A 21,640-nucleotide genomic window follows, 5' to 3' on the forward strand; every position below is an offset into this window, starting at 1 on the left:
TACAGGACTGTGCTCATATAAAGGGCTATGTCCTTATGTTTAGCAGTCATTTAGTGACTGTTGATTTCAGAATAAAAACAGCTTCATAACCTGTATAATTTTCCAGTCATTGACTACATAGAACCAACAGGAAAAACATGGCATAGCAAATGAAATTAAGTAATTTTAAAATGCAGTTAAATGCTGCTGTCCTGTGACTACCCAACTACTGCTGTTATTCATGTGGTCTTCACACATTAAAAAAAAAAAAAAAGTTGAAAGTTAATTTGCACTTCTAAAACCAAAGGTAAAACTTTGTGATCTCTAAAGAAGTGTGCAAAGGGGTGTAAAGTCAGATCTGTGACACGGACAGGACATAAGAGATTACCTCATAAATGTAAACAGCTCGCACTTGGGTTGTGGCTCAGTGGTAGAGCACTTGCCTGGCATGCAATAGTCACTGGGTTCAATTCTCAGCACCATATATAAATAAATAAATATCCATCAACAACTTAAAAAAAAAAAAAAAAAACTCTCAGCCCCAGCAAGATTATTTTAGAGAAAATTTGGATTCCAGAAGGGTAACCAAAAAAAGTGCAAATGGAAATGAAGAGTATCAAGGAAAAAAGGAACAAATACTTTTAATGGTGGAAGGATCACTTCCTGGGTACCTATGTAATATTATATACTCAGAGTATTTAGGGGATGACTGGGTAGAAAGGACTTACAATTGTGATTTCCTAAAAGACAATAGTCCTAAGAATAATAGTTTTAGCAAGTCTGCCTATATTTCCATTGATGGAGATCAGAAGAATTAGTGTTTCCCTAAAATTTTATACAGTAAAACAGGTAAAATTGTAGAACTGGCTTCAAGGTATCATGAGGAAGAGAAATGAGATTTCAAAACTACCCGGCCACAGAACCATTCCATGTTTATTATATTCACACTGCACTCCCAGCATCCCCACCCCATCCCACCCCACCCACAACACAGAGTCCACCAGCATGTAGCTGGGATCCCAGGACCAAGAGCTGAGAAGCATAACAGCTTCTCAGAATGGTCGGACAAGCTAGAAATCATTCAAAAAAAGTAAACTAGGCCAAGTTCAAGAGAGAAACTTTATTCCTTGGTTTACAATCACCTCCAAACTTCAATACCTTTAAAACATACAGATTACAAAAGTACAGTCTTAGGAAAATTCAGCAGCATGTCACTAAGGAGCAATATTAATGGGTTTACCTGGAATCTCATCTGCTAATTTCTAAACATCCTGATACTTTTTTCTTTCTTAAGGTCATCTGCTATAGAGAGTGAACGACTATGGAGAATTCCTTTCATTCACTATCTGATCTTGATGTCCCTCAGTCTAATGCCAACTGAGAAGAGAGGTGGCATTACTTATTTAGCAAATAGTTAAAACATTTTGCTTTTCTTTTGGTGGACTGATTATTCAAATACACCACACTAAATACATTTCTGGATTCTTATATTTGAAGGAAAAGAAATGGCTCAATAAAGGTTCAGGTACATCAGGAATAAGCAGCATCTTTACATGCTAAGGGTAATCAGTGTTTTTGTTGTTACTGTTGTTATGTGCTTTTGTGTCTTGCTGGGCGGAAGGTGCTGTTAATTCCTCTTACAACCTAAAGCTTCTCAGCTGGGGTAGGAAGCCCATCCCCCCACCCCCTTACCTCTTAAGTGAAGGCCTTGTCTACACCTCTTGGCTACAGACAGAAAGAACAGAGTTGTCAGACCTATAGATTTCTGTACTTGACCTTCTTTATGTGGTAAAGATGTTGGTGCCCAATAACGCAATAAGAAAAAAGAATATAAGGTGCAGGAATGACAAAGAGAACGTGCAAAAAAGAAGAAAAAGTATCAAGCTGAAGTTTTTATTGTCCAAATTAGGATATAACAAAGAATGGTGTTCTGTTTTGCTTTGTTCTGTTTTTAAATGAATGAATGAACGAATGATTCTAGCCAGCACAGAAATTTAGCAAGAAAATCCAACTACAGCATGGAATTTTTATAGCAGCTTGTTAGAGTTTTCATGTTTTGAAAAATGAGACACTGACTGATACACTTAGCCAAATATTCTGATCTGTCATCATTCTAAATATATGGGCCCATCTTTCAGCAAACAAATTAGCAGGTAATATATCATCACTAAGAGCACACACACCCTTCCCTGGAAGCACCACAAATACAGAGTGATCAAGACCAGCAGTTACTGAATATAAAACATTAAACACTGCTAACTTCACATGAGCAAAAGTCCCTTATATCAATCAAAGTATGATGTCAGAAAAGGCTTTATGAACTGAAATTCTTTCAGGGAAGGCAAACAAAAGAAATCATCCTTATACTCTTTATTTGATCTTGAAGATAAGAGGAATGAATCTTGGACAATGAATGACTTCATTGTTTTTTTAAGCTTGCATAGGATCAGGTGAGCAAGTCTCAAAACTGGAGAAATTGTAAACTTAAAGAAAAACAGCCCTTACCCCAGCCTCACCTATAAAAGCAACACCAAGCACACAAGCTTCCCAATACAGTAAGACCTACAAAGCTAGCTCCTGTCAGGTCCTCAGAAATGACTGAGACCATCTCCAAGACTTTAATTTAAACAACAACCAACTGCTTTCTGGGGGCAAAAGGGGAGTAAAGTTCTTAAATCATTTAATTCTGCCAATTAGTTCCGCAACTATAGCATTAAAGAACTATGGATATTTATCCACTGGAAGTGGATCAAAAAGTGGGCTCTTCTAATGCCTATTAAATAGTGCTGAATTTCAAGCCTCACTGGCCAAGGTCAAATCTGAACCAAAGTGAAAACCTCCACTTCCCCATCACTAATCCTTTGAGCCATTCATTCTTCCAAAAGACAAATGTTTTACAGGCAAGCGGAGAAATATACACAGTCTGGGTTGCGCTTAATATGACTGCTTTCTACACTAAATTCAGCTTACATGCCTACCATTTGTGTATGAAAAGCTAGAGCATGAAAATTTCCTGGAACCTTCCAGACACAGTATCACTACAGTGTTGACACGTATAGGGAATAGAAGAACTAAGTGCTTTTTTCCCCCACCTAAATTATTTCAAATCTCTGGGTTATTGCCCAATCATGTATCTTTACTTGGTATTTAAGTTTTCTCCAATCAACTGGAGGAATAAAAGAATATCTTATTTAGCATTAATTTCCAATTGACAACATTACTTTCTGCAGGTATGTTGCTGGTTGATCTATACGATGATCAAGCTGAGGTCCCACTAGGTGACCCACCACATTAGGTAAGTCTGTGCTCACAAGTAAGGAGGAATAAGGAGTTGAGAGCATAGCAACTGGTGTAGCACATAGACTCAGGACTGATTTCCAAAGACACTGCCCCAAAACGAAAGCTTCCAGAATGTCCCACTTGAATCAAAAGCCCAATTGTTCACCATTCTCACTTTCACAATCTAACACACACTGCCAGCCAACATGCCACTTAATGTACTACTTCTATTGAAACAAATTCAAAGTTAACCACAGTCCAGGTCTACCGTTTACCCATACCAGCAATTTTTAAAACTTGTCCAGCTTCACTGGAAATGTAGTCACCAAATAGGGTAACTTTTCAAAAATTTTAACTATATTTCAAATACTTTTCAGCAAGTATATTCCAAGCTCCAAAAGAAAATATAACTGCATGTTACCTCTCCACTTCCCAAGACAGTAGATCTCTGTGGGGCCCAGAGATCCGTATTAAGTCAGTTGCTATCAAAATCCTGAACAAGTAAAAGTAAAATAAGCTGCTGTTAGTTTTGAGTATTTTCTATTGCCTAGGCATGAAAAGCCCCTTCTCTATGATTCTTTTTCCCCACCCCACCCCCAACTTTTACTCAAGGGGCAAAAAAAATCTTTAAAAATGTGTTTGTTGGACACTGGGGATATAGCTCAGTGGTAGAGCATTTGCCTAATATGTGGGAGGCCCTAAAATTCAATCCTCGACATTGAAAAAACAAATAAAGTGTTCCTTGGCCCCACTCCCCAAGGAATTAATCATTTTTATCACTGTATTTTTATACATTTCTTATAACTACACAACCTACCTTCTATTTTCATTTCATATATAATACATGCTTTTATGTTCAAACAATAATATCCTCTTATACACAATAAAAACAGAGCCCTTGCTTTTCCCTCCAATCCCTGTTAACAATTTGCTGTGTAACCGTTCAGCCCAGTTCCTATACTTAACATGTATACAAGCTTACTGGTTCACAGATCTGTCACATTTTCCAGACTATGCACTTCACAAGACCAAGAACCATTTATTCACCTCTCTACCCAGTGTACCACAAACTGCTGATAAAAATGGTTGATCAATAAAAATACGCTCAATCAATGATCAAAGGGTTAAAGTACCAGAGGATCAGATATCTATAGGAGTCCACATGGTGGCTCCAGATTCAAGAGGAGCAGATATCAGTGTCCTTCCATGTGCATAAGCCCACAACCCACTCCTCTGAGATTAGAAAGGAGGGAAAAGGTCAGAGAGCATCTGAACACAGGGTTCCTGGTGGCACACCAAATGATTGATTGTTGGCCAACGCTGGGATACTGAGGCACAGCAGAACATCCACCTTGTTTTAAAAATAAAAAATAAAAATAAAAATTATAAAAAAATAAATAAAACCAAAGCAGTTAACCAAAGAGGGAGACCAAGTCAGGATACTGGGAGGCTGCTCTGTGCTTATCTCAAGGACAGTTCTATTAACTGTCTTAAAGGCACAATCCAGACCTGCCTTTAAGACTCTTAAGGCATCGGCCCCTCCTAGGAATAGTTTATTCATAGATAGAAACTATGTCTGGACTGTGTGATCTTATTGTAGGAAAAAAAAAAAAAAAAGCAGTAAATTAAGAATGCACCCAAAAGAAAAAGAAAATGTTATCACTGAAAAATTTTTAAAAAAAAAGTTACTTAGATGTAAAACATAGGACAAAAAGGATTAAAATTGGGACAAGTCTCTTCTCCAAGCATCCAAACTAAATAGACTTTCATAATCAAGCATTGAAAGTAATACTATTCTTGGTAAAACTTTTTAACGTAATTAAACCAATTAATACATAACTCAACTTAGAAATGAAAATTCTTTGCCTTTTCTTAAAGTTTTATGAAGGTTATTAGACTCACTGGCTTCAATCTCAAGTTATCAAAGTCACCAACTGATGGATACCACACACAACAATAAGCCTAAACATAAAATGACACAGGAAACTAATTTTATGTCAAACTTTATTTTAGTAAATCCTCGGATCTGAGCACTGATATTAGAGTTAATTCAGTTCATCTTTACCAGTTTCCCTTTTCCTTGCCAGGGACCCAAGAAAGCACAACTTTAAGATTTGGCACGAGGAATATTCCACAATTTGGTCAATAAAATAGTCCTGACCACATTATCATCATTACCCAGATTTACAGAACAGGCCCAGTGACAGAGACACTGGGTACATGTCCAATAGTAACATATATTTTTTTTAAATGAACCAATTGGCTCATACATTAACCTAGCGAGTCTTCAGCTCAGAGTCAAGAATGACTACACAGACGAACTCTTGGCTTCTGGCCCTGAAAGCTAACAGTTCCCCATTCTGTTGGGCAGAGAGAATAAAGGCCCAACTTTCAGGAACTCTTACTACCCTCGACCCAATCTCTGGCCCCACCATTCAAATCCTTACCTCCATCCCCCACCAAGAACAGTCTTCAGGGACAATTAAGGCGTTGACTTAGAGTCCTGGTTCTGTGGCTAATTTAATAATTCCAAAGTAACAAACCCTAACTAAGAAGAATAAAATCCAGTCACCAGAAATAAACATGCAAATGCACCCCAAATAAGATATCCAGAACTGACTTCAGAATAAATTCAGTTGAAAAGAAGAAAAAAATGAGGCTTGGGTGATATTAGTGACACAAGGTTGTCTGTGAGATAGTAATTACTGAGATTGATTAATGAACACACATTTATTATATTATTCTACTTTCTGAATATTTTTAATATCCATTAATAAAAAAGCTATGGAGGGGTCTTCGTTTTTCTGTCATTGTGATGCATGCGCTGTTATTTGGCTCCTCACCATGTCTTCTCACAAACTTTCAGGATCAAGTGATTTTTGGCCAAGAAACAAAAGCAAAATCGTCCCATTCACCAGTGGATTCGAATGAAAACTGGTAATAAAATCAGGTACAATTCCAAGAGGAGACATTGGAGGAGAACCAAGCTGGGTCTATAAGGAATTACCTGAAATGGCACACATATTTATGCTGTATAAGGCTGTGACTGATCATCTTGTCATGCCTGCACTATCAAGACAGTTGGGAAGAATTAACCGGGAATGTGAGCTTTCTTTAGTTACAAAGGTGCTGTAGTACTGGTTTTGTTTGGTTCAGTAATAAATATGTGAAACATTTGAAGAAAAAAAAAAAAAAGCTATAAAGGGAGCTACTGAAAGTATAATACAACAAAATGCAAATACCAATGAATTCTTGGTGGAGAAATTCTGGATAATTTTATTTTCTTCTTTGAGGTTACTGTTTTGTTTTGTTTTTGCCCCCAAATCATATTACTTTTATGTCCAGAAAATAAATATATACTATTAGCATGATGATGACTGCAAAACACTTTTGGTGAGATGATGTTATCTGGATGCCTTCAGAGGCCATTTCAATCATAGCACAAAAGCAGTAGCAAGATCCAAACCTAAAACCAGTGTACCCTGAGGCACATACACCCAGAAATGCACATCTACGAAGTTTCACTTGAGGAGTAACAAGTATAGAATGAAAAGAATCTGACAAAAATATCCCAACAGAAAGTAAAACAAATAAATTCCTTTTCTTGAAGGGAAATATCATCTGTTTAAAAAGGTTTATTGCCCCTTTTAGCTGGAGCTGACTAAGCCCTTGCTATGTACAAATAACTTCACTGTATTTCCATCTAATCCTCTCAATAGTCCTGACAGGAAGTACAAGTATTATCTTCATTTCAGAAACGAAGAAACTGAGGTTCTGAGAGTTTAAATAGAATAGAGTTGGTTTTGGGATTCCATCCAAGAATGTAAGAATCACATCTTTATCTTCACAATGCCTCAGAAAAACAGGAGAGTATGCTCTCAAACAGATAACTGTACTTCATAAAATTCCCAAAAAATATTCATAACCTTGGATTCCAATCTAACCCTACCTAAGAGTAACACTTACACTATTTCTGTCCCTCCTTCGAGAAAGAGATGATTGTATATGAAATACACCAAGAAGTTAAGCTCCAAAAACTTCAATAAGATGAACTTCAATAAGATGATTGTTAGTATTTACAGAATGCTTATGTGCCCAACATGTGTTACTCACAAACATCCTAAAGGAACTATTTTTATTTTACAAAATCTAAGCCTCAGAGAAGTCAAAGAATTTATTCAATATACCTAATAATCAGAAAACAATTTCTTGGACCCAGAGGCCTCCACAGGCTACCACACGCAGTACTAAATAAAGTCACTTCTGAAAACTTTGTTTGCTCCCTCTTTAAAAATGTTTTCAAGTCCACTTAAAATAATCATCATCTTCACTCCCAAATAATAAAACAGTCAAACACTAGAGTCATCAAGATGCCCCAACACTGTTCATAACTGAGAGCTGTGGAGAAGACTGCATAAAGGATTCCTTACACGTACTTGAAACTACGCTTGACATTAAAAAAAAGTATGCAAGTCAAGGACAGCAGTCTCTCATAAAACTTCAGCCAACACCAGGAAAAACATGGTGGCTTCCTCAACATTTAGAACACCCAGTTTCTGAAAGAGATTGTGAGTGAAGAGACCATTTCCAATCCCAATTTCTCTGCACAAAAATTCCATGGCTTTAGGCATGTCATCATTTATCAACTTTCTCAATCTCCCTTGTGATCACTATTAGGGGAACTAACAATACCCATTTATATGTAAAGCACCTAGCTCAGGGCTTGGCATGCAACAGGAAGTGCAGTAAAAGCTGCTTCCCTGCATGAAGTGCTGGGGTCTGTACTGCACTCTTCTTCCTTCAGGAACTCCAAGGGGAAAATGAACACTGGCTCCCCATGTGTGGATCAAAGTAATGCCCTGGCTGGCCCCAACTACCTCCCCTCCCCTCCCCTCTTCTCACACAATAACATCTTTATAGTAAAGATCCTCAAATTGTGGGGATTTAGTTCAGTAACTCTCTTATTTTGCAATGCTATAATTTTACTTTATTGGACTTTCAGATGGCTTTGTTTGGCATTTGATTATTTCAGCGCCAACTTCCCACTTAAAATTCTAGACCTTGGCTTTGATAATAGAATATGAAAAATGCCAGGACATTATATCTGTCCACGGAACAAAAATGCAGTGAGCAGCCAGCTATTGCTTTATTTGTTTAAACAGTGACAACAGTCAGAATTCCAAAGAATTAAGTCATAGCATCTTAATTTTCTTCCATCAACCTTACTAGCTTGGTAATAATAAAAATAACTGAGGACTCAGTATTTTGTGTTTTCAGTGTTATTTGCTAATGTTCAGTCTAGATGAAACTAAAATTAATAAGGCTAAACGTAAGCACTACATTTTCAAACAAACATGAAAATTCTACACCTATCACAGTTTTAACAATTTTTTAAGCTAATTACTTCAAACTTCTTGTTGAAATAAGATTTGGGGCATGTCTACAACAAACAAGTTCAAATATGTGTATATTTATGACATGAGTGGAAGAGAGGCTTTGGAACCCTTAAGAATTTTTTTCAGTTTGCTTTTGTCAGTGTGATACACAAGTCAAACCTAAAAAATTAAAACCTTCAAAGGCTCAACTTCCATGAACAACACTGTCAAACACATTAAGCTTCATGGTAGTTAGCAATTCTGATAATTCATAGAAATATTGATTGTTCTCCTTTAAAAAAGAAGCTCCTTAAAATAAAAAAAATGAAAAACCTATTGTTCTAGTTCTGATCTCAACAAATTCTGTGTGTGTGTGTGTGTGTGTGTGTGTGTGTGTGTGTGTGTGTGTGTGTGTTTTAACTCCTTTCATTTCCACTTAGAAAAGGCAGGGTTAAGGACTAAGTAGACTCTGACCTTTAAGTGTAACTTGAAAAAGTCATTGCCTAAAGATGAGTCATACACAAACTTTGTAAACTAACTACACAATTGCTAGACTGTATTTCCTACAAAGTTAAGGCACTCTTAGTAAAATTCTATGCTTTATTACTCACTGAAAAGAGACTTATCATTACAGTAGAGAAAGACACATAGTTGCTTAGTCACACAAAAATAAAGACCGCCAAGGGATCTCACACATGTACACATCAACCTTTAGGAGACAAAATGATTTACATATAATGCTATTTAAATTTGTAAAGAGATAAATGTATTAAGAACATCTACCAAATACGAGTGAGTTTATAACTTCCAACAAAAGCTTTTAACTTTCCAACTAAAACTTATAACTGCAACAAAAGCAAAAACAAATAAGATTGCATCAAACAAACTTCTACATAGCAAAGAAAACAGAGTAAAGAGACAACCTATGCAATATAAGAAAAAACTTGAATACCATACATCTGATATCAATACAAAAATCTAAAAGGAACTCAAATCAACAGCAAGAAAACAAGTAACTTGATTTGAAAATGGACAAAGACCTGAGTAGACATTTCCCAAAAGGAGATATATGCACATGGCAGGCCCCACATTCTATTCCCAGCAGTGCAAAAAAATAAATAAATAAAAAGCAGACATACAATGGTCAACAGATAAATGAAAAAGTATTCAAACATCACTAACCACCAAGGAAATGCAAATTAGAAACACAATTAGATATCATCTCACAAGTGTTAGAATAGCTTTTATCAAATGGACAAAAATAAAAGAATTGGGGAAAATGTGGAGAAAAGGAAACCACTGTACACTGTTAATGAGACTATATCTTAGTACAGGCATTTTAGAAAATAGTATGGAGGTACGAGACAGTAAAAATACATTTGCCACATGATCCAATATTCCTACTTCCAAGTATATATATCTAAGGGGGGGTGGGAATCTGCGTGTTCAAAGATACCTGCATTCCTGTGTTCATTACAGCTTTATTCAGAATAACTGAGATATGGAAACAACCTATTTGTTTCCATCCTTTCCATGGATGAAAGGATAAAGAAAATATGGTGCTTATGCACAGTGGAATACTACTCAGTCTTTCAAAAGAAGGAAATCTGTCATGGATGAATCTGGAGGACACCAGCAAAGAGAAAGACACCAAACGTGGAAAGACAAACATTACACGACCTCACATAATTATGGAATCTAAAAATGGTGAACTCAGAAGCAGAGAGTAGAACGGTGATAACGGGGACTGGGATGGTAGGTGATGGGGAGCCAGGAACACGCTGGTCAAATGAACGGCAGAAGAATGAGTTCTGGAGATCTATGTATAGCATGGCACCCACGGTTGCTAATAATATATTGCTAAGAGAGTGAATTTTAAATGTTCTTACTACTAAGTATTATAGTATTTACATATAAGTATGTAAGATGATCAATCGGTTAATTAACTTGATTTAGTCATTTTACAATATAGACATCAAAATATCCCATTATACTCCATAAATATATACAATTTTATTTGTCCATTAAAAATTAATAATAACCTTAAGATTTTTCATTCTACTTGATTAGTTTTAGGAACAATGAAAATTTCAGGGCAACCTTTTTACTTATTTCAAAGAAAGTTAAAGTCAGATAACTTCAGATTGGGGCTCTAGCTCAGTGAGACAAAAAAACTGCCTAGCCATATGGGAGGCCCTGGGTTCAATCCCCAGCACCACAAAGGAAAAAAAAAAAAAATCAATTAAAAAACCTCTTCTTGCCTAAAGAAGTGTTTTTTTTCTCCATTACAGATATAACCTCTCCTTCAAAAAAGTACCTGACTTGCATACAAAATAAAATATCTCCAAGCAACTGCACAGTGACTCAATGAAACCACTTAGGTTTGTTTTATTGATCTTTTCAAATCTTCCACCAAATCTGAAAACTACGTCAGAGTAAAACTATCACAACATCAGAAGGATTTTAAAAGATCAGTAAAGCCAGGTGTGGTAATCATACCTATAACCCCAGCTACTTAGCAAGCTGAGGCAGGAGGATCCCTTGAGCTAAGAAATCTGAGGGTAACCTGGGAACCTATGGCATAAATACAAACATACATATCATACATATATACTTAAAAATCACTGAGAAGTGACACAGTTAACATGAATGAAATTGAAACAATGGAGAAAAATCCAGAAAAGAAGCTAAAGGATTTTCAAATTAATTTTTAAGTGGATTTAAATAATGCCATAATAAGGAAGTCTCCCCTTGGTAATCAGGTTTCTACTGCCAAAATGATTTTGAAAAACTAGGACCAACAACAATAATATTAATGGTAATTAATTACTAAGCTATTACATGCATGATATAAATCATCTATTTCATTTAATAAACACCAAAGCCAAAACCATACATATTTGCATTTTACAAATAAGAAACTGAGGATGAGAGATTAAATTCCTTGCCCAAAGACAAAATTTTGTCGTTTTTTGTTAGTTTGTTGAGAGAAGAAACTGGGATAGAAGATTTGGTGTCTAGTATTCCCTTTAAAAGAGAGTGTTCAATCATTTCATATCAGTGTTCTTAAACTGAAAAATCAAAATCATCTATAAGGCTTCTTTATATATAGACTGCTGGGTGCTGGTGGCCAGGCACTAAAGCCCAGGGTCTCTGATTCAATCAACAGGTTCAAGGTAAGACTCGATCATCTGCATTTCCAACAAGCTCTTGGGTAGAGATGCAGGTGATAATCCAAGAACCATATTTAAAGTGACCACTGTTTCATACTGATCAAAATAAGCCATGCCAAACATTTAGAGGTGAACAAAAGGAACTGTGTTCAGCTAAACCTAATTCAAGTGTCTGAAGTTTCCAATCAGTTAGTCCTCCTTGTCCACAAGTTGTACATCTGTGGGTTCTACCAACTACAGGTCAAAATACTAAAATTTAAACATTAAAAAAGAAATCTGTACTAAGCATGTACAGATTTTTCTTGTCTTATTCCCTAAACATACAGTGTAACAACTACTTGCATACCTTTTACATTATATTATATATTATATTATATAAGTAATCAAGAGATTATTTAAGTATACAAGATACAAAATTATTTGCAAATTCTAAGCCATTTTGTATAAGGAACTTTTAGCATACTTGAATTTCAGTACTGTGATGGGTCCTGAAACCAATCCCTTGCAGACTCAGAGGGATGACTTATACTACACATTCTGAAGAACAACAGTTCTATGAAAAGTCACTTTGGTATAGAATAGGTAATTTTCAAGCCAAAATAAATTCTTCAACTTTATCCAATGTCTATCATCTTGATTCACAAGAGTCACAAGAAACATGCTATATAGATGATTATTTATATAACAACAGGACAAAAATAATAAGACACAATTTTCAACCTAATCTTGCCTTCCCCTCATATTTTAAAGGCCCTCAGTATTCAGACACACAAAAGTATGAAATAGACTAGAACACTAATCAACAATAGTATGTTCATGTGGAGTTGAACTCTTAGATCTTTCAAAATATGGAATAATCAAGTTTTTACCATTTGTGCTTATCTTTCCAAAAGATAGTAACCTGGAAAAATGCCTTCTGAGAAGGAAATACAGCACCTGTTGTCTTACCCTATGTACTTTCTCAACATCTCTTGAAATCCTTCAAAAAAACAAATAGCCTCAGGTCAGCAGAGATTCATAGTGGCCCATCTCTGGTTTTCACAACAATAAGTTACCACTGGGCAATTGCCACAGACTTCATTCAAAGTGTTCTAGCCCCCTTATTACACACCAGAAGCAGGCCTCTGCCAGGTGGCAGCCAGGACAGATTTGAAATGTAGAGGTAAACACTGTGGGGTGGGGCTGAGCTTCTGACCCTAAGGTCCTAGCATCTGGTCTTCAACTTCTAGGATAAAGGGCCAACATCCACACTAATTAGCCAGCAAGGCACACTACAGGTGCTAAAGTTCACTGCTATGATAAGGGGAGCTACTAGGCTGATCAGCTTCCTGATTACAGCAGAGGTAGCAGTTTCCTTGGCTGACCAGTTCTACAATTTTATTCTGGGAGTCATTCCTAGAAAGTCAACCCAGAGCCTGCCCTTCCAGTCTTTCCAAAATATAGTAAGCACCTAATCCCTGTATCAAATCCCTCCCTGATAAAACTGCCTAGAGTGGTCTATGCTATCAACAGAAGAGTCTAGACCTATACATCACTTAACAAAAAAGAATGACTCTCTTTTAAGTTCTTATCATGTGCCAAAGGTATTCCACAGCAAAGGGAATTATTGGAATCTAGCATAACAGAAGTAATAGAAAACAATTTGGAAGATATGGATTCTACTCCAGACACCTCCATTGATTTTCACTAAACAGGAATGTAAAAAAAAAAAAATAGGAAAGGAAAAGGAGGGGAGGGGAGGGGAGGGGAGGGAAAGGGACAGGAAAGGAAAGGAGAGGAGAAAGAAAGAAATGCTGGCTGAATGAAAATTAAGTCCAGGTGAGTCATCCCTTCTCTGATCATACTTACACATAAAATATGTTCAAAATTTTGAATCATTCTGAATTCAAGTCTGTTCTAAATACTATGGAATCATGATGAAAAAGAGTAATTATGAGTCTTTGTTTCATTCTCTGAAAAGAGGAAACCTATCAATTACTAGAAAACCCTTGCATATTTTTGGAATAATGCAAGCATATGGACCTACATTTTCTAACTATGTATTTTATGCAGTCTAAATACACACTAGATTGAGAAGACAGTATAAGAAATGTAAAATATTATATTAGTTACATTGATTACACATTGAAATGATATTTTGGATATTGTATAATACATAAATTATATTGTTAAAATTAACTTTACCTGTTGCTTTTTAAAAGAGTTAGAAAACCTGAAATTAAAAATATGGCTTGTATTATATTTCTTTTAGACAGTGTTCCCTTAAGGTAGCATGATTTACTCATTATAACCCTGACCTATGGAAGAAGAAGATGAGAAGGTGGTAGTGGCAATGACTGAAGAACGCCAATACAAGGATACCCAAGCTAATTCTATGAAACAGCAAAGAATGAAAGTATGAGGAAATGGAGTCTTGTGGTTAGAGCAAACGAGCTCCTCCTTTTTTTTTTTTTTAAGGTAACGTATGTACATTTTATTTCAAGAAAGACATAAGACAAACAGCATAAAGATGCCCAGATGCCCTAAAGATAAATACATTTCAAAGATTCTCATTAAAATGAATCTGTAGTATTTTTTCCTACAAGCAAAATACCTTTCTTTAAATTAAAAAAAAAAAAATCAGTATTCTGAATTGCAAATGCTTTTTTTTTTTTTTTTTTTTTTTTGCAGAAAATCTGCCATGATTATTTTTTTTAATGAATAAGGATTTTCCACAAAACAGGCTTGCTCTACATGCTAGATTTTTAAACAGTTCAGTGACACAATATGCTAACTACATCCACAACAGATAATATAGTAAGAAAACACTCAACCTGATGAAAAGTTAAAATCTTCATTAATACACTGAAAACTGACATAACTCATGCCTTTTAAAATCAAAAATACAAAAAATTAAATGTTTTCCTAAAAAGATTTCCTTATTTTAAGGATTCATTTGAAAATGAAGCTGCATGTAATTTGTACAATAAGTTGTACAAGTAAACAGGTAATATACATAAAAAATTAACTGACATACTCCTCACGAGCTCTTCCTTCTAACCCTACCTTTTTACTCACTCCTACATCAAAAATCAAGAGGCCCGCAGGAGAGACTGCAAAGAACCTGGTAACAGTGTAAGTGTGAGGAAGCCTGGAGCCTGTACCAGAAAAGATGGGCAAGGGATGCCCTGGGGGTGAGGGGAAAGAGCTGCCTTCTGTTCTCTTGAGGGGAGGAGCAGATATAGGGTGAATCCAGACATTTACATAGGTAGGCCCCAGGTAGCTTTGTGAAAGTACAACTAATTAAATCTCACCAGACTTTCATGAGGTAAACAGGGAGCAGTGAGGTCCTATCCTAGTTACACTAATGAGGTCAATTAAATAAAGTCCTAGCTGTTGTCACCTAGCAAGACCCAAGAGCTGAATGAGCTACAACAGTCTCGCAGTGTACAAAGCTTACCTGTCATAATGGTCACCCCCCCCCCCCCCCCCGTCAGCACTTAAGGAGTATTAACTCCTTATAATAATCAATGAAGGGGCGAGGTTGTGGCTCAGTGGTAGAGCATTTGCCTGGTCCTGGGTTCAATCCTCAGCATCATGTACAAATAAATAAATAAAGGTACACCACTGACAATTTAAAAAACAATTAATAGGCTGGGGATATAACTTAGTTGGTAGAGTGTTTGCCTTGCATGAACAAGGCCCTGGGTTCAATCCCTAGTACCCACAAAAAATAAAAATAAAAAATAAAAAATAAAAAAAAAATCAATGAAAAGGTCAAAAAATCCAAAAAAAATCTTCGTTCCTGAAAATAAATCATATTCAATTCCACTGCTGTAACTAGACAGTGACCAGCAACAAGTTATGTTTAATACCTCGCATATTAGCTAACCTGACTTTTTTAAAGCTCAGTTTGAACTTCTGAGCAAATCTCTTGAACAATACCTTTCTACAGACCATCCTCCCACTCCCTTTAGTCCTCAACAAATATAAATTGGGACATACCACTAAAGAGCTGAGAATCTTGATAAAACAAACTCTTAGATTCTTTTGGACAGCATTTTAATCTATTTAATTTAAGAAGTTTTATCTGGAACCCATGCACTCCACATATAATGCTGAATCCTGGAAAAGACCAAAGCTAACTGACCAAAAAAAGCAACCAGTGACAGAATGACTTGAAATAGTTTTCCTTTCTGAAAGGCAAGGCTTACCAATAATTCCGCTACATACTCCTCCTTAAATACGCCTAGCTGGCAGAGCCCTGAAATAAAGCGGCCAACACTCATTTTTTATTTAAAATATTTACTGCACTGTACATGCAGACTTTCTGTCATGAGTTCCTAAACGTAACAACTATTAACACAGCATTTACACTGCATTAGGTATTTTCAGTTATCTGGAGATGACTTAACGGAGGATGTGTATAGGTTATATGAAACTACTACACCGTTTTATACAGGGGACTTGAGCATCCTCCAAGTTTGGTGTCTGGAGGGGTCCTGGAACCAGCTCCCCACTGATACCAAGGGACAACTGTATTCCAAAGAAGCAGTACAAGCTAAGCTACACCACATTTGCTAATTTACACAGAAGAATATTGCCAAATTCCAATTCAAGATTACCATGGATACACCCAATTCTTCTGGTCCTTCTTTAAATTCAATTAATCAATGGATTCATTTAGGTTTTAAAGCTGATGAACAGACCTTTCAAGATCAAGTTTCTTTCTGAAGGATGGATGAACTCAATCTGACTTAAACATAGTAAACCTCAACAATTCAGACTCTGCTATTTCTCAAGTTCCTTGGTAGTGACAGTGAGGGGGTAAGTTAATGTTTACCTTAGCATTATCAATGTGAAGTGGGAGCCTAGAGAGATTTTTAAGCAAAGAAATTACATAAACAAAATTAAAGAGGTGTTAAACAAATTCTTTTCATTCCCTTTAGAAGTTTCATTTACATATTGACAATGTAAACAGCAGCCACAGTAGTGCTTTGATCTGCTAATTACAAAACATTTTTATCTTTTCATTAAATCAGGAGTTCTAAGAGGCCACTTTAATGATTAAAAGGGCAGCCTAAATAAGTTTCTCCTAATTCACACTAGAAATTCACTTGGATTTTTTTTTTTTTTTAAACTAAAGCAGACTCTGCTATTCTTTAACTCTTAGAATAGTTGGCTCTTATTCCAAACACAACCTAAAATGCAAGTCTTAAACAGGAGATGGGAACAAGGACAATTGATTAGACTAAAATGCTCAAGCGGTTAGGGCCTGGGAGGTCAGCAGGAACTGGACCTAATAGGACTCTGCCACAGTTGCTGAAGCCCCTTACTATCTCCCACAGGCCAGGCGGGAAGCACTGTGCAATTCTAGCAGGTACCAGGGAATTCCTAAGAGTCGACATTCCTTCGCAGCCCTAACTTTCAATTTTCTAGGAAAAGTACCACTGTCTTTTGAATTTCCCTACAGGATAATCAACAATAACAAAAAGGCAGTTGAGGATGACAGCTCTACTTCAGGAGAGCAACGCTCTTTCCATTTGAAAGTGGCTCAATTTCTTCTCTCAGTAGAACAAAGTTCTGTGATTCTTAACCCAAATGCAATGAAAATTTTTAAACATTTTTGATTATCTTAATTCTAATTCTTTTCCTTATACAAAGGCAAACCCAAAATACCCTATGTTTAAATTAATAAACTATTTTTAGAGCAGTTTCTGGTTTCAGAAAAACTGAGCAAAAAGTGCACGTTTCCCTGTATTCCCTTTCCCCTTCTACCCCAGTTCTAAAAATCTCCTGTGTCCCACCTATTCATCCCTCCTTTCCTTTTTCCAAGGTCCTGGAAACCATTTATCTTTTTTACTGTCTTCATATTTGCCTATTCCAGAAAGTCATATTGTTGGAATTATACATGTAAGCTTTTCAGGTTCATTTCTTTCACTAAGCAATATGTATTTAAGGTTCTTCCATGTCTTATTGTGGTTTGATAGCTCATTTCTTTTTATTGCTGAATAATATTCCACTGTCTAGATTTACCACAATTTGTTTGTCCCTTTACTTACTAAAGAACATCCTGGTTAACTCCAATTTGGGGGCATTTATGAATAAATATGTTACGAACATTCATGTGCAGGTTTTTGCGAGAACAAAACTTCTCAACTTATTTGAGTAAATACTTAGGATCATGGGTCTGATGTATTAATCTGCTCAGGTTGCCATAACAAAATGCCACAGCCTGGGCAATTAAAACAAGTGAAGTTTATTTCTCACAGATTTACAGGCTACGAAACCAAAACTTGAGGTGCCAGCTGATCAAGATTCTGGTCAGAGCCTGCTTGGTGGCTTGCAGATGGGCTACCTTCTTTCTTACTGTATCCTCAAGTGGTGGTGATAAAGGGCATCTTTGCTGTTCCTCTATTTTTGAAATTTATTGTCTCTCCTTCCCTCTTTCCCCTTCTCCTTTTACTTTCCCAGTACTGAGGACTGAACTAAGGGGTGCTCATCCCCAGCACTTTCATTCTTTTATCTTGAGACAGGGTCTTGCTAAGTGGCTGAGGGTGGCCTTGAACTTGCAATCCTCCTGCTTCAGTCTTCTGAGTAGTTGGGATTACAGGTATGTGCTATTGCAACCAGTCCTTGTCTTCTTCTTCTAACTTATTTTTAATTGACAAAAAAAAATCCTATATATTTCTGGTGTTACAACACTGTCTCTTCTTACAGGGACATTGATTTTATCATATCAGAACCCCACCTCTATGATATCGTTTAACCTTACTTAACTCTATAAAGGTTTTATGTACAAATCCAGTTATGTTGGGGGTTGAGGCTTCAACACAGGAATTTGGAGAGAATGGAAATATTCAGTCCATAACATAGTGTATGTTTAGCTTTATAAAAAACTGCCAAAGTGGCTGTATCACTTTGCATTCCCACCAACAAAGAATGAGAGCTCCTGTTGATGCATATCCTTCCCAGAACTGGTACCATCAGTGGTTTAGATCTTAGTCATTCTAATGGGTGTGTAGTGTTATTTGGTTTTGTTGTTTTTAACTTTCAATTCCCTAGTGACATATGATATTGAGCATTTTTTCATTTGCTTATATGCCATCTGAGTATCTTTAGTGATGTACCTACAAGAGGTCCTTTTCTCTGTTGTCAAGTGCCTTTCCCAAAGTGTAGCATGGGGCTACTTCTGGTATGGGATCACCTGAGCTGCCTGTTAGGAATGTAGAAGATTGGGCCCTATTCAGTACCAATGAATTAGACTTTTCTAATGCACTCAGATTGACAAATATTAAATGGATAGGAGAGGGAAAATGACTTAGAATCACCAATGGAGTTACAGAGACATACAAGCAACCATTATCTTTTCCTCAATGGCTGCTGACTTTTTAATCACAAAATCTTTTTAAAAATAAAAATGTTTCCAGGCATGGTGGCACATGCCTGTAATCCCAGTTACTTGGGAGAAAGAGGTAGGAAGATCAAAACCTCAAGGTCAAGCTGGGAAACTCAGCAATACCCTGTCTCGAAATAAAAAGTCCTGGGGATGTGGTTCAGTGGTAGAATGCTTGTCTACCACGCACAAGGTCCTGAGCTCAATGCCCAATACTGCCCACAAACACACACACATGCAATATGGATGAGTACTGCTATAATCAGGAGGTCAAGATCACTCAGTGATTTAAAAAAGAGACTAGGAAATGAGGTATCTGAAATCCCAAATGTAATACTGTGATATCACTGACTTCATATGTAACCCTAGGAATAGCATGGGAGGTAGGCTGTTCTTAGTCCTTAAAATAAGCTAAACTAACCTGCCAAGAAAGAGAAGAGGCAGAAGTTGGGCAGGCAGCTGGAAGCTGAGATAAGCAGAATACCATGGAAGCAAATTATTCAAAGTATGACAGGTCACAAATCAAATTCAAATTTAGAGCCCTTAATTCACCTCAGAGAGATTTTTTTATTTCTTTCTCTCTAAGGAAAGGGAGGGGAAGGTAGAGAAATAGTGGGACTTACTGCTTGGAGGGCAAGTGCCCATTCATTTGTGGGGAGCAAGGCAGAGAAAAGGTAGAACAGAAGGAAAAATGGGCAAAAAGTAAAAGAAAATAGAAAAGACCTATTTCTAGTATAATACATTTCTCTTATCTATCTTCTACATCTTTTTACTTTTAAAAAGTAGCTTGAAATGAAACCTCAAATCTGTTTTTAAACCAAAATCATCATTATTTTCTAAGTAGATCTGATGAATTAATTTCCTTCAAACTTTTTAGGTAGCCAGCCAAATCTTTGATAAAACATCAAGTACAAAATAAAAAGCATGACTCCATTGTTTAATATAAAGTAATGTTAACATACTGATTTTTAATGAAAGTTGATTTTTTAGTTATTACATATTTCCAACAGATAAGTAGGTAGAGAAAATGATTTCCCAATAGGGTCATATGTGCAAAGGAAACTTTCAAAAACACCAAGGTGGCACAAAACAAAAAAAATTATTTTCTTGCATGTATAAAATGTTAAGCTATCTATCATCAACTACATATCAGACCATTTTGTCAAAACTTAAATTTCTTTAGTAATGGCAAATAGTAATAATTTTTAAAATATTTTTTAGTTGTAGATGAACACAATGCCTTTATTTTATTTATTTATTTTTATGGGGTACTGAGGATCGAACCCAGTGCCTCACACATGCTAGGCAAGTTCTCCACCACAGAGCTACAGCCCCAGCCCCAGTAATAAGTTTTTTAAACCACTGACTGATTAGCATTTATCAATGACAACACATCATATAAGTTCTTTTTTATTCAGTACTATTATCACCATTCTATGAGTTGAGTGGGGGAAGCTAATCTTTTTATTCTCATTTTACAGATGAGAAAGCAGAGTCTCCTAGAGATCAGGCACTGGAAAGCATACTGGACTCCCATCTCCAAGACAAAGAAGGAGCTCCTACTCTTCCAATTTCACAATAATTCCTAAATTACAAGACACAAAGCAGGAAAATCCTCATTTTAACATTAAAAGAAAAAAAAATCCATCATGTGGCTTTAAAATATATTGCAAAATTGTATTTAAAAACAGAAAGAAAGAAAAAGAATTTGAGGATTGGATTGTTCACAAGCTTTGTATTTCAAATTCCTTCTATGCTCACAATGGTATTTCAGAGCAGTGTTGACTGGCAATTTCTAGGCAGCCCTCGATGGTGCAGAGTTACCTGCCTAGGGACACCACTCTTAGATTATGAATGGTCCATTTACAAAGTCTCCTATGTCAGTTGTTAGAAGTTAGAAAATCTACTTCTACTTTTCCCTTCCCCAAGCTAACTTCCTAAGCCTCCAGAGAGGCATAGTTATGGTCATTTCTAACTGGCCAAAAGAGCAGGGTAAATGTACTTTGGGAACTTTAGGAGGCAGGGCCAAGTTGAAGTTTTAAGGCACTGGGGCATGCTCTTGAAAGAAATACTGGGACTTCAGCCTAATGTACTCCTTTTGCTTCCTGGCCACATGAGGGGAGCAAGTCTGCTTCACCACACACTCCCTGCCATGATGTTCTGCCTCACCACAAGGCCAAAGTGAGGATGCCAAGGGACCATGGACTGAAGCTCTGAAACCACAAGCCAAAATAAACCTTTCCTCCAAGTTGATTTCTCTCAGGTGTTTTACCACAGTGACAGAAAGCTAACACACCTTCCACTGTAGTGGCATTTTGAACTTAAACCATTTTTTAAATCTTGTTAATGTTCTCCCTAATTTATTTAGTAGGGTTTTTCTAACTGCAGGCCTGTGACTAGGGAAGATGACATTGTTGCCCTACTGTATAGCACAGGTGCTCCAATGTTGAATCTACAGG

General features: G+C 36.5%; 1 protein-coding gene and 1 pseudogene across 5 annotated transcripts in view; one reads left to right on the top strand and one right to left on the bottom strand.

The window, feature by feature from the left end:
- MLLT3 (MLLT3 super elongation complex subunit) overlaps positions 1 to 21,640 on the bottom strand; it is a 256,586-nt gene that overhangs the window by 203,266 nt on the left and 31,680 nt on the right. The window lies entirely within an intron of this gene.
- On the top strand, positions 6,088 to 10,062 carry LOC306645125 (large ribosomal subunit protein eL39-like; annotated as a pseudogene). The gene has a single exon. The product of its transcript is annotated as a large ribosomal subunit protein eL39-like (transcript).

Source organism: Sciurus vulgaris (assembly GCF_902686455.1).
Source record: "Sciurus vulgaris genome assembly, chromosome: 15".
Taxonomy (NCBI): domain Eukaryota; kingdom Metazoa; phylum Chordata; class Mammalia; order Rodentia; family Sciuridae; genus Sciurus; species Sciurus vulgaris.